Source organism: Sus scrofa, chromosome 8 (assembly GCF_000003025.6).
Source record: "Sus scrofa isolate TJ Tabasco breed Duroc chromosome 8, Sscrofa11.1, whole genome shotgun sequence".
NCBI lineage: Eukaryota > Metazoa > Chordata > Mammalia > Artiodactyla > Suidae > Sus > Sus scrofa.
The window spans coordinates 5,796,360-5,809,412 of record NC_010450.4 but is presented as its reverse complement, the minus strand read 5'-3'; the positions used below and the strand labels follow the sequence as shown (position 1 = coordinate 5,809,412).

The following is a 13,053-nucleotide window of genomic DNA, read 5'->3' as shown; positions in this document are numbered from 1 at the left end:
GCCAGGGATCGAACCCGCAACCTCATGGTTCCTAGTCGGATTTGTTTCCACTGAGCCACGACAGGAAGTCCCTTTTTCTTCTTTTTGCTCACTGTTTTCTGAATTGTTAGTAATAATATTGATAGCTAAGCCCTCCTGCCGGCTCACAGAAGTCTGTTTTTTTCATGCTTTCTCTCTTTGGATCCTTATGATATCGCAGGAAGCAGAGACTTTGGTTTTCTTCTTATTGTATTTGAGGAAGGTGAGGGGCAGAGAGTCGGGGTCTCGGTCAAGGGGAGGGAACCAGCGCGGGCGGGAGGGGGGCGATGCGAGGGAGCAGGGAAGGAAGAAGTCCCATCTGGAGGGAGGTCCCAGGGACAGGGCGGAGACGGGATGAAGGGGCCAGCGGAAGGATGGTCCTTTCTCAAAAATCCCGGTGGACGTCTGTGGGGGCCTTGACAGTTTCTAAGCACCCTTGCCTATCAACATGCTTGTCAGGGATGATGGTTGTTCTCTTAGTTTTTGGAAAAGGAAACCCAGGCTCAGAGAGCTTAGCAAGATGCTCAAGCTAGCACAGTGTGTGAGCGGAGATTTGAAGGCAGAACTCTCTGCCCGGTGCAAAATTTCTTTCTAATTCCTCTACCACACTCTGCCCCCAAAGATGCTCATTCCGGTGTCTCCTGGAAATCTGGCTATTTGGCCCTCGTGGTTCCTGTAAGCTGGATCCTGCAGCTGGAACCGTTTAAGGAGAGGCCTTTAATGCCCTGCCTTTCGGCCAGAGTCTTAGTCTTGAAGGGCTCTGCCTGAGCTGTCTGCCTTTCGTGGCCCCACCGGACCCTGATTTTGCTGCTTCTCTTCGTGGTCCAGTGTCATTCCTCAACTCCCATCATTGACCCCACTTCCTCGGCCAGTTAATGACCAAAGTCCATGCTGCATTTGTCCTCCCGGGTAAGGCTTCTACCTCACTTTGCTTGGTCCCCAGCCTCCACCCTCCACCCAAGCCACCCCTTCCCCCAAACCTCCCCCGCCCTCCAGCAGGTAACCCTGCCCCAGCTGGGCCCCGCCAGTCCAGGACCTGGCCCTCCCCACCCCTGCCCTTGCTAGCCACCTGCACCTGTCAAGGCCACCCCTTCAGGGGAAAAGCCCCAGAGAACATTCTGTCCCTCATGTCAGATGCTTCCCTAATTCCCCTGATCTTTCGCTGTTTCAGTTTATCGCAAATGATTTTCCAAGCCAGTGGATTTAATTACATTACACTTAGGGAAATTGGTGCCATTTCTTAATTACTTTTATAGTTGAAAAGCAATTACTTAGCAAACACATGAAAGTCTTCTTGTGTTTCCTGGAGCTCTGCAGCCTTAAAAAATGTCTGTGGGGAACCAGACTGGCTTTAAGAGATTGGGTTCACTCTTTTGGAGAACTTGGGTAATTGGTTCTGGGGAGAAGGGTAAGTTTTGTGGTATAGAATTGGATGAAGTAAAGATTTTTTTAAAAAAATCAAGATCCACCTCGTGGTTTAAGCCAATACCTGATTTTAGCCTCTTTCTCAATTCTCTGCACCTGGAATTTCTTTCAGTCCTTTGACCTCCAGTTTTGGGGTTTTTTTTTTTTTGGTTTTTGTTTTTGTTTTCGTTTTTGGTCTTTTTAGGGTTGTACCAGCGGCATGTGGAGGTTCTCGAGCTAGGGTTTAAATCAGAGCTGAAGCCTCTGGTCTACGCCATAGCCACAGCAACAGCAATGCAGGATCCAAGCCATGTCTGAGACCTACACCACAGCTCACGGCAACGCTGGATCCTTAACCCACTGAGCGGGGCCAAGGATCGAACCTGTGTCCTCATGGATTTGTTAACCGCTGAGCCATGATGGGAAATCTTGCTCTTAAACCTCGCTCCATGTTTCGTTGCTCACCTGTGCACTGTTCCTCCTCTGCCCACTGGAATGACAGCCTCCTGAGGGCAGGGGACCAGTGCATATGCCCTGAACCTAGGACAGAGGCTCAAAAATTGTTTGTCAGAGTTCCCTTTGTGGCTCAGCGGAAACAAATACAACTAGTATCCATGAGGATGAGGGTTCAACCCTGGCCTTGCTCATTGGGTTAGGGATCCAGCGTTGCCATGAGCTGCACTCTAGATCTCAGACATGGCTCGGATCCGGTGTTGCTGTGGCTGTGGTGTAGGCTGGCAGCTGCAGCTCCGATTTGACCCCTAGCCTAGAACTTCCATATGCTGCAAGCGCGGCCCTAAAAGCAAAGCAAAACAAACAAAAACCCCTGCTTGCTGAGTGAAAACCATTTGCCATTGGGTGAGGAGCCAATGAAGTCTCCTGGCTCTGCGTTCTCTGATGAGCGGACCTGTGTGACCCACAGAAGTCGCATCCCCTTCTCCATGTGTCTTGCACAGAACAGGGGAGCACGAGATGGCTGAGCTGGATGGGATGGGCTAGATGCGGGTTAGAGAAGCCTCTGCCAACGTGGGAGCACCAGCCCTAGGTTCGAGCCTGGCAGTTCCACGTGCCTGCTGTGTAACCGGTGAATTATTTCCTCTCTCTGAACCTCAGTGTCCTCGCCTGTAACAGGAGGCTACCAACACTTTACTGGGCTGTGGACAAGGTGTGAGAATATGAGCCTCGGGCCTGAAGAAAATCCATTTCCTTTGCCCTCAACACACTGTGGCAGAAGAGGCAGCCAGAGCCCTCATCCTCCTACATCTTCAATATTGAAAAAGGTGAGTGGAAACGAAGGATACAAAAGGACGCCAAAAGGACCCATGCCATCATTAGCCTGTCATGCTACTTCTCTTTGCTCTTCTCCCTGTCCCTAATTGGAGTTTAAGCACTTGTAGCATGTTATCTGTGCAGGTTTTATTTTCTTTTTAGAGAACTTTTAATTAAAATAGACACCAGAAAGACTGTAGGTCTTTCTGGGATGTTCCTTCCTAGTTCTGCTCTTATGCAGGAATGGTACGTGGGCAGTGTGCTGCATTTTCACTAACGGAGCACACGCAGCATCCAGAACCCCCCTGGAAATTTCTCGTACCCTCTGCTTGTCTCCTGAGGCTGCTGGCACCCTGATCTTGAACTGTGAGAAGTAAATGTCTGTTGCTTATCCGACACCTGGTTTATGGTGTTTTATGGTGTTTTATCACAGCATCCGTAATGGACTAAGAGAGTGGTGGGGTAAATTCCCAGATACAGAATTGCTGGTCACAGGCTATGAATTTTGCACCTTTGATGGATATTTCCAAATTGTCTACCACAGGGTTGGACCAGAAGGACTCAGATATGGAGGCTAGATGGGGCTCAAGGTGACAGGACCAGAGATGAGAGGAAGCCACTGCAGGTTCCAGCAAAGGGATGAAGGTGGCTGATCTGACACTAGTGAAGGGAGGCAGGGGCAGAACCAGAATACACATGGGAGGTCCAAAAATCAAAGGACAAGGATGTGGTGATTGGTTAGAGAAATGTGGGGGAAGAGAAGGTCGAGTTACTCAGAATGAATCCAGGGGGAGGCCGAGAAGGCCCACTGTCTGTCCTTTTTCTACAGTAATTGAGTTCCTAGCTTGGTCCTTGACAGCCCAGCAATGACCACTTTCCCAGACTCCCTTGCAGGCAGGCATGGTCATGTGATTAAGCTCTGGCCAATGGGATGCAAGCAGAAGTGATCGTACAACCTCCAGGGCATACACTTAAATGCAGGAGCCTACTTTCCTTGGTCCCCTTTCATTTCACTGGCTGGAGTGTTGGCGAGAGGGCAGGAGCTGGAGCTGTCATCTTGGGCCCTGAGGCAGAAGTTTTCTATTAAGGCAAAGGGAGAAAATAGAGGGAGTTTGGTTTTCTAATAAGAGAGAAGTGGGTCTCTACCTTTTTTTTTTTCCCAAAAAAATTTTTTTTTTGCTTGTTTGCTTTTCTTTTTTAGGGCCACACCTGCAGTGTATGGAAGTTCCCAGACTAGGGGTCAAATCAGAGCTGCAGCTGCTGGCCTACATCACAGCCATAGGCACACTAGATCCTTAACCCACTGATTGAGACCGGGGGGATTTAACCTGAATCCTCTCAGGTACTAGTGATACTAGTCAGGTTTGTAACCTGCTGACCTGAGCCACACCTGGAATCCCAGGTCTCTAGCTTGTTAAACTACTATTATTCTGGGTCTCAGAGCTGCCAAACCTGAATGGCTGGTTACACTGGTTTGCGTCCTTTCCTAAAGCAGAGCTCAGGGGAGCTTGAGCTGTTCATCTTTCCAGATATTGAGGGTTCCCCCCGTGCCAGGTGCTGGCTGTGGGGTACAGCGTACCCAGGGCAGAGATGGTTCCCTCATCCAGGGACCCTCAGAGGGGCCAAGCTGGATGGGATTGAAGGCCGCCCCCAGAAGGTGATATTTAAGCTGAGCCCTGCAGGAGGAGTAGGTGTTAAGGCCAAGGCATGCAGGGAGTAGAGTTTCCAGCAGAGGGAACTGCAGAAAGCAGCATATTTGAGGCTCAGCAAGAAGTGTGGTATGAAACACATGCTGATAAAGTGGGTTTGGACACACAGGAAGGAAGGAAGTGACCCTGAGCTGGCCCAGATGTCATTTTCTGAGGTACACACGCCAAAAGCAGGGGCTCAAACAGGTGTGGCTTCAACAGACCCACTTAGGGAATTCAGAGGATTTTTTTGGTTTTGGGGGTTTTTTGGTCTTCTTAGGGCCCCACCCACAGCATATGGTGGTTCCCAGGCCAGGGGTCAAATTGGAGCTGCAGCTGCCGGCAGCTGCTGGTATAACCACAGCCACAGCAACAGGGGATTGGAGCCACATCTGTGACTTACACCACAGCTCACAGCAACTCAGGATCCTTAACTAACTGAGCCGGGCCAGGGATTGAACCTGTGTCCTCCTGGGTACTAGATGCGTTCATTACCGCTGAGCCACAACAGGAAATCCAGAGGGTTTTCTCTTGGTTTCCCCTTGCCCTTCTAGTGGACTGTAGGTCTTGCTGGGGTTTCCTTCCTCCTTCTGTTCCTGTGCGGGGACCATGATCTTCGAGGGGACAGTGAGTTTCGAGTGGCAGACACATCTGGGCACGGCATTGGGATCCACCCCCTTATTTGTTAGTTGCTTGTTCATCCCACACGTCTCAGAGCACAGTGGGCCTGCAGAGAACTGTGTGCCTGAGGTGGGCTGTCTGTGACACCTGCCTCACAGTTGTGAGTCCTTGCCAATGGGCAATGACAGTAGAGGGTGACAGGTGTAAGGGGCTGTGGGGGACATAGAGTCAGGGAAGCGCTCTTGAATCCTTAGAGAAGGGACCCTGGCTTTGGATCCTGCAAGTGGAGTGAGTTAGCCAGGCTAGGAGAGGGATGGATGCTGGCGAGGGAGGAGAGCCTAGGGGGAGGGCTGGGGGCTGGCCCCTTCCAGTTCAGGGAGCCGCAAAGCCCCAGAGGAGCTGAGGCACAGAGGACGGGGCCTGGGACGAGATCTGAGAGGCCAGCAGGGTGGCCCTGGGTGGGATGGAGCATTTTCAGCCAGGAGTACAAGCACAGCTGGGGAAGTCACCGCCTCTCCTTCCAGTTCGATGCTCAGGGCCAGGTAGCCAAGCTAGACAAGTGGTTAGTGTCGAGGTTTTAAGAGGTGTATTTGTTTCCTGGGGCCGTGAAGCCAAGTACCATGAATGAGGTGGTTTAAAACAACAGATGTTTGGAGTTCCTGTCGTGGCTCAGTGGTTAATGAATCCGACTAGGAACCATGAGGTTGCGGGTTCGATCCCTCACCTCGCTCAGTGGGTTAAGGATCCGGCGTTGCCGTGAGCTGTGGTGTAGGTTGCAGACACGGCTTGGATCCTGCGTTGCTGTGGCTCTGGCGTAGGATGGCAGCTACAGCTCTGATTCAACTCCTAGCCTGGGAACCTCCCTGTGCCGCGGGTGCGGCCCTAGGGGAAAAACAAAAAGACATAAAACAACAGACATTCATTCTCTACAGTTCTGGAGGCCAGAAGTCCGAAATCTAGGTGTCTCAGGGCCTTTCTCCCTCCGGCGGTCCTTGGATCCTGGCTTGTAGCGACATCACTCTAGTTTCTGCCTCTGCCTTTACATGAGCTTCTCTCTTTGCTCTGCGTCTTTCTGCCCAAATGTTTGTCTTCCAGCCAGTGGCTTAGGGTTCAATTGAACCCAGGATGCTCTCACTTTACCTGGATTTACATCTGCAAAGTATTTCCAACTAACAATAGATAATAATGAGTAATAGTGCCTTCACACCTCCTGGGGGTTAGGATTTGAACTTGTCTTTTTTGGGGGGGGCCCAATTTCACCTGCAATAGAAAGCTAGTCATGCTTGCCCCTCTGCTCCCCACCTGAGCTGTGAGTCCCTAAAGTTAGATGCACAGAGTCAAAGCCCCGCTCTGTGGCTTGATGAATGTGGTTGTATTCCTGCTGCCCCCCACCCCAGAGAAGGGGTGTGGAGGGGCCCACACATATCGCCCTGATGGCTCGGGGAGCATGAAACCAGGGAGGAAGGTTGCCTGACAATGCAGGTGCCTGGGGATGTCCACGGAGGGGGGTCCAAGCCAAGAGACCAGGCAAAATGGGACAGACGGACGGGAACTGGACCACGGGGTGCAGAAATGATGCTTAGAAGGAATTCTGGGGGGGGAGAAGGGGTCAACGGGGTGGGAGCAGCCCCCATGCTCCCCCCCCCCCGCCCAAATTCCCACTCCTGGGATGGTTTCCTAAATCATCCAAACACTTTGGGCTGGATTAAAGAAAGCAGCCAGTCATTTTGACGGGTAACGCGTCCAAAATAAAACGGAGCAAGCCCCTTGTCCGCCTGGGAAACAGCCAGGCCCTGACCACTCGTGCTTTTGCACGGCTTCTGGTCTGCAGGCCCAGCTTCCCAGAAGGGGGCCGCTCACCGAAGTAGCCTACGCAGCAATGTTTGGCTGTTTGCATTTCTTGACAAAGGAAATTTGTTGGGCTTAAGCTGCCAAGGGTTTGCATCTGGATCCTATGATGTTTGGCTTCGGGAGGGCTGTACGCAGAACCGGCTCCAGGGCCTCCACCGGCCTCCATGTAATTAACTTAAGTGCTCTGAAGATGAAAGCTTATTCGCCTGATCCCCGGATTATGGCCTCGGCTGCGAAGGTAGGCAGAGCAGACTGGGCGAGTTATCTCCCACTCTGGAAGTTTCTAAAGATGCCAGCGGTGGACAGTGCCAGGCAGGAAGTTTGGGTGTGTTGGAATGTATTAAATTTGCCATAAAAAAAAAAATAACGAAAAAACACCCCCTCCCCAATCCTGGATGCCAAGGCAAGGTTAAGGGGAGACATAACTTTACATAATGACGTGGTTAATCATATTTCGCTTGAGAAGCACTAATATCATAAATGGGCCTCTTGCTTTCGTGCTTCCAGCTTCAACAATAGAGCAGAGACATTCATTTCCTGGTTCAGTATAATAACTTCTGGAGTGTTCCTCCTGTGCCTCCGCATCCTCCTCCCCTCCTCCCTCCTCCTTCTTTTAATCCCTTCAGCTGGAGAGGGGAAGTTAGCTTTGATCCTTGATGCTCCGGGGGCCTGGGGAGACGGAGCGGGGGAGGGGGGAGTCCTACAGGTGATTTTTAGGCCTGAATTCCATTGTGACAGCCATGATTTATTTTAACCACTAACCCAGGAAAGCAGGCGCCGCCAGGATGAATATGTCCGCTAGCCCCTAGCCAACAACGAATTGTACTGTGTATGAATCCCTAATATGCTGGGGGGGGGTGCAAAAAAGGCACGAGAGTACCACTTTAGATAACTAAAAATCAGACGTCCAGCAAAGCCCCCACGGAGCCCAAACAGTCCCAGAAGGGAAGAAAGATGACTTCGGATTACAAGATAGAGAACACATGGGGTCCAGAAAGCGACCCCCCAACCCGCAGCCGGCAGAGGCTACTGGCAGATGAAACACTTTCATCTCTTGCAGGGAGATAAACTGGCTGGTCTAGAGGGGCCTCTTTATTTACAAAAGAAAATTAAATCCGTTTTAACACTTGCACCGTTCATGGGAAACACATGTCGGCTGGTCGTTGTTTGAACTCCCTTTCCAGCCGGCCCTCGCCACGCTGGGGATGGCTCTTTTGCCGTTTTCACGCTGGCCTGGGATGGCCGTGGAATTTGCAAGGAATTTCTTCCCAATTCCAGAGGCTCCGTGAGGGGACCTTCCGTGACCGAGCCGGCACAGGGAGGCTGTGGAGCTTCCTGCCTCCCGGAGCCTCAGTGCCAGGGGGCTGCCCCCAGCGCCCCTTGCCCCCCGCGCTTATCGGAGATTGGAACGGATCAAAGGGACCCGCAGCCCTAATTGAGCCCAACGGGCTTCGCTCCTGCCTGGGAGTCTTCGCAGAAAGAGAAATAAAAGATGGGGTGATTTTCCCCAGAGCGCCTGCTAGAGTTTTACAGCTGCCAGGAGGTGTCACTCAGAATCGGGGGGGTCACGCGGCTCTGGGACTGTGCTCTTCAGCTGTCCGGATACACACGACCCCCTGGAGCTCTTGCCGGAAACCCGGATTCTGAATCTGCAGGTCTGAGCCGGGGCCTGAGACTGCATTTCTAACCTGCTTCCTGACGAGGCCAAGCTGGTCCCAGGGCCACGCTTGGGGTGGCAGAAGGACTCTCATCTCCTCCCAGGCTCAGCATCCCCAGAGGGTTTGTGAAGACACAGATTGCTGGCCCTACCTTCAGGGTTCCTGACTCCAAGGGTGGCAGGGAGCGGCGGGGCTGGGGGTGAGACCTGAGACTGTGTTTCTGATCCGCTCCCAGGTGAGGCTGAGCCTGCTGGTTTAGGGACCGCACTTTGAAAACCAGTCGGAAACAATGCCCTCTCTGGGGAAACTGAGGCGCAGGAGGATTTTTCCCAGGGTCCACGTTATTCAAGGGTGGCAGAACTGGAGCCAGAACTCTGGTCCAGTGCTAGCTCTTTTCTCCAGTCAAAGGCAGAACCTCAAGAAGGAAGCCCATCCTTCCAAGGGGACCCCTCACTGTCCAAGCACTTAGCAGTGAGTCTGCTTGAGGACAGAGGACACAGTGTGACTCCGACTGCTGTTTCTCTCCTGGGCAGCCAGCTACTCCCTTGCTCCTCCCCCTCGCCTTCCAAATTCCCATTTTCAAAGCTCAGTGCAGGCATCACCTCCTCCAGGCAGCTCTTTCTTTCTTCTTCTTCTTTTTTTTTTTTTTTTTTTTTTGCTTTTTTATTGCCCCATGTGCAGTACATGGAAGTTGCTAGGGGTTGAATCGGAGCTGCAGCTGCCGGCTGTGCTGCAGAGCCACAGCGACACAGGATCTGAGCTGTGGCCACAACCTACAACATAGCTCACGGCAATGCTGGATCCCTAACCCACTGAGCGAGGCCAGGGATCAGACCTGCATCCTCATGGATACTAGTTGTGTCTGTAATCCACTGAGCCACAACGGGAACTCCAGCTCTCCTTTCTTTAGGGCTTACTTGGCTTTCTCGGCACCCCTACGTCTCCATCAGGTCCTCCCTTTCTTTAGCAGTGAGGTCCGTCCCTTGGGAACGTCAGAGACCAGGACAGAGGAAGCAGGAAGCAGATATTTAGTCAATGAAAAGAGTGAATACATTTCTTCCCAGTGGCATCCTCGCTGCCATGTGCCCTTGGACAGGTTGCTTAACCTCTCTGAGGCTTGTTTCCCCATTTCTAAAATAAAGATGCTAATATCTACCCCATAGTCCATAGGGTCACTGCTAATAGAAATAAGTTTTGTAAAGGGCCGGGCAAAGAGGAGGGGAAGTCATTCTGGCTTACACATGACTTAATTTGATTTTTTTTTAATGGCTGCACATGTGGCACAGGAAGTTCCTGGGCCAGGGATTTGAATGAGATGCAGTGGCAGTAATGCCAGATCCTTTAACCCACTGCCTCCAGCCAGGGATGGACTCTGTGCCTCCCCAGGGACTTGAGCTGCTGCACTCAGATTCTTAACCCACTGTGGCATGGCGGGAACTCCAGAGTTAACTTGATTTTATGCAAATGAAAACAGCTTGTTTGTGGCCTATCAAATTTCCTTACACATCTGCTTTACTTATTAGAGGAAAGGGCACATTGACCAGAAATAAAAAATGTTCATATTCAAAGAAAGATTAGGAGTTCCTCTGTGGCATAGTGGGTTGAGAACCTGACTGCTCAGGTCAGTGCTGAGGGTAGGTTTGATCCCTGGCCTGGTGCAGTGGGTTAAGGATCCGGCATTGTTGCAGATGCATCTTGACTCAGTCCCTGGCCTGGGAGCTTCCATATGCTGTGGATGTGGCCATGATCAATAAATAAGTATATAAATAAGAAATGCCCCTTTTCCTGGGGAGGCTCCTGACTGCTCGCTGTGTGTGAGCTGGTCTATTCTTTTTTTTTTTTTTTTCCTTAAATCTTGAAGAAATGTAACCCTGACTGGTTAAAAGTTCTTTGTTCTGACAAGGTATGAAACTGTGCTGAAAACCCTGCTTCTTTGGATTAGTTTCTCAGAGTCATCTGGGAATTGGGCATCTGGGCTAGACCTCAATTTGACTCAAATAAAACTCATTTCTTTTTTTTAGCTGCGCCCATGGCATGTGGAAGTTCACAGGCCAGGGATCAAACCTGCAGGCCACAGCAGTGACAATGCCTGACTCTTAACCGCTAGGCCACCGGGGAACTCAAATAAAACTCCTTTTTATTCTTTTTTATCTTTTTAGGGCCACATCTGTGGCTTATGGAAGTTCCCAGGCTAGAGGTGGAATCAGAGCAGTATCCACCACAGCACACACACACACACACACACACACGTAGAGCCACAGCTTGTGGCAACACCAGATCCTTAATCCACTGAGCAAGGCCAGGGATGGAACCCATATCCTCACGGACACTAATCGTCCTGAGGAACCACAATGGAAACTCTAAAACTCCTTTTAACTCTTGTTTACTGATTATTTTCTTTCTTTTGTCTTTTTGTCTTTTCAGGGCTACACCTGCGGCCTATGGAAGTTCCCAGGCTAGGGGTCTAATCGGAGCTGCTGCTGCCAGCCTAGACCACAGCCACAGCAACGCGGGATCCGAGCTGTGTCTGCGACCTACACCGCAGCTCACGGTACGCTGGATCCTTCACCCACTGAGCAAGGCCAGGGATCGAACCTGCAACCTCATGGTTCCTCGTCGGATTCGTTTCCGCTGCACCCCGACGGGAACTCCCTACTGATTATTTTTATGGACGAAGCATTTGCTCCGTGTTTGACGGCTCCCATCACTCATGCGCCGAAGGTCCTGAGTGCTTCTGGACTGCTCTTCTCCGCCTGGACTCCCCCAGCTCCCCTCTCTGCCCTCCTTCAAGTCTCTGCTCAGACGGCCTCTGATCAGAAAGCCTTTCCTGACCAGCTCATGTGCGACAGTGAGCCCTGCCCCTGTATCCATCACCCTGGCTGCTTTACGTCCCTTCCCAGAGCTCCCAACCCTCCGGCTGACACCACGGCCTTTTTTCGGTGTCTGATCCTGCCCCATAGAGTACAAGCTTCACGAAGGCAGGCACATTTCTATTTTGTTCTCTACTGTTTTCCAGGGCCTAGAACAGCACCTGGCCTATAAACATTTGTCGATGGAAGGGAGGGAGGAAGCTGTACCAGCCATGTGACTGTCACTCAGCATTTTCCCAGCGGCATCTGTTACCCGAGTCCCGGGTGCCAGCTTCTTCCAGGCCTGGGCTGGTGCCTGGCATCGAGGCTGTGTCAGAGGCAGAACTGCCCATCAGTGTGACGCGTAACAGGGGCTGGTTTGAGAGGCAGGCGGTATATGACATGGAAACCAGGAGCTCTAGAGTCAGACGGACCTGAGTTCAAATCTTGCCTCTAGCACCGACTGGCACTGCAGCCTCGTCAAGTCACTCCACGTCCTGAGCCTCGGGTCCCTGTTGGCAAAGTGCAGTGACAGTGGCCTCCTTGCACCCTTGCTGGGGATGGAGGCCATCAGGAATGTAAAGCGACTGGACAGGGTGCATGGACATGGAGGCACAGGGGCTAAGGAAGTGGCACAAAGAGGATGGATTCACACTGTGCCAGGGTAGAAGGGGGCTGGGAGAGGCTTCTGGGAGGAGGTGGGGCTCGGACTTGAGCTTGAGGCGTCCCCCGGGAGACGAGGTGGAAGACAGCACTGCAGCCAGAGCCCAAGCACAGGCACTGGGGCCAGAGTGCCTGGGTTCGACTTCTAGCCCTGTCGTGGGCCAGCTGTGTGACCTTGGGCGCTTTGCTTAAACTTGCAGTGCATCTGTGTCCTGATTTGTAAAATGGAGATTTCGTCTAGCGAGCGCTCAGAGAATGTCAGTGGTAGAGTTCCTGCTATGGCGAAGTGGGTTAAGAATCCAATTACAGAGGCTCAGCTTGCTGCGAAGGCACGGGTTCGATCCCCAGTCCACTGCACTGGGTTAAAGGATTCAACCTCTGGCAGGGAATGGCCACATGCTGCAGGTGCAGCCATTAAAAAAAAAAGTTGGAGTTCCCATCGTGGCGAAGTGGTTAAAAAATCTGACTAGGAACCATGAGGTTGTGGGTTCGATCCTGGCCTTGCTCAGTGGGTTAAGGATCTAGCGTTGCCGTGAGCTGTGGTGTAGGTCACAGACGCGGCTGGGATCTGGCGTTGCTGTGGCTCTGGCGTAGGCTGGGGCTACAGCTCCGATTAGACCCCTAGCCTGGGAACCTCCATATGCCGCGGGAGTGGCCCAAGAAATGGCAAAAAGACCAAAAAAAAAAAATGTTAGCGGTCTTCATGGTTATTATCAGGGATGAACCAGCAGCGGCAGGGAACTTCAGGAAGGCAGCCAGGGTAGAGCTCATGCTGGGTGTGGGGGAGGAGCATGCGGCAGGTGTCCTGCCACACCACAGCCACAGCAAAGAGCCAAGCTGCATTTGCCACCTCTACCATAGCTGGCAGCAACGCCAGATCCTTAACCCACTGAGCGAGGCCAGGGATTGAACTCACATCCCCATGGAGGCTATGTTGGTTTCTCAACCCACTGAGCCACAGTGAGTACTTCCCGTTGGGTTGTTTTGAGGATTAAATAAGATAAACATAGAGATTTCCTGTCGTGGATCAGC

At 51.9% G+C, this 13,053-nt stretch overlaps 1 long non-coding RNA gene across 2 annotated transcripts; it reads left to right on the top strand.

Moving 5' to 3' along the window:
• LOC110262052 lies at nt 754–12,307 on the top strand. 2 transcript variants are annotated; one of them, XR_002346554.1, is made up of 3 exons: nt 754–927; nt 2,536–2,702; nt 11,526–12,307. It is a non-coding gene; the product is annotated as an uncharacterized LOC110262052 (long non-coding RNA). The 2 variants fall into 2 exon arrangements; XR_002346553.1 differs by lacking the exon at nt 11,526–12,307 and adding an exon at nt 9,420–9,742.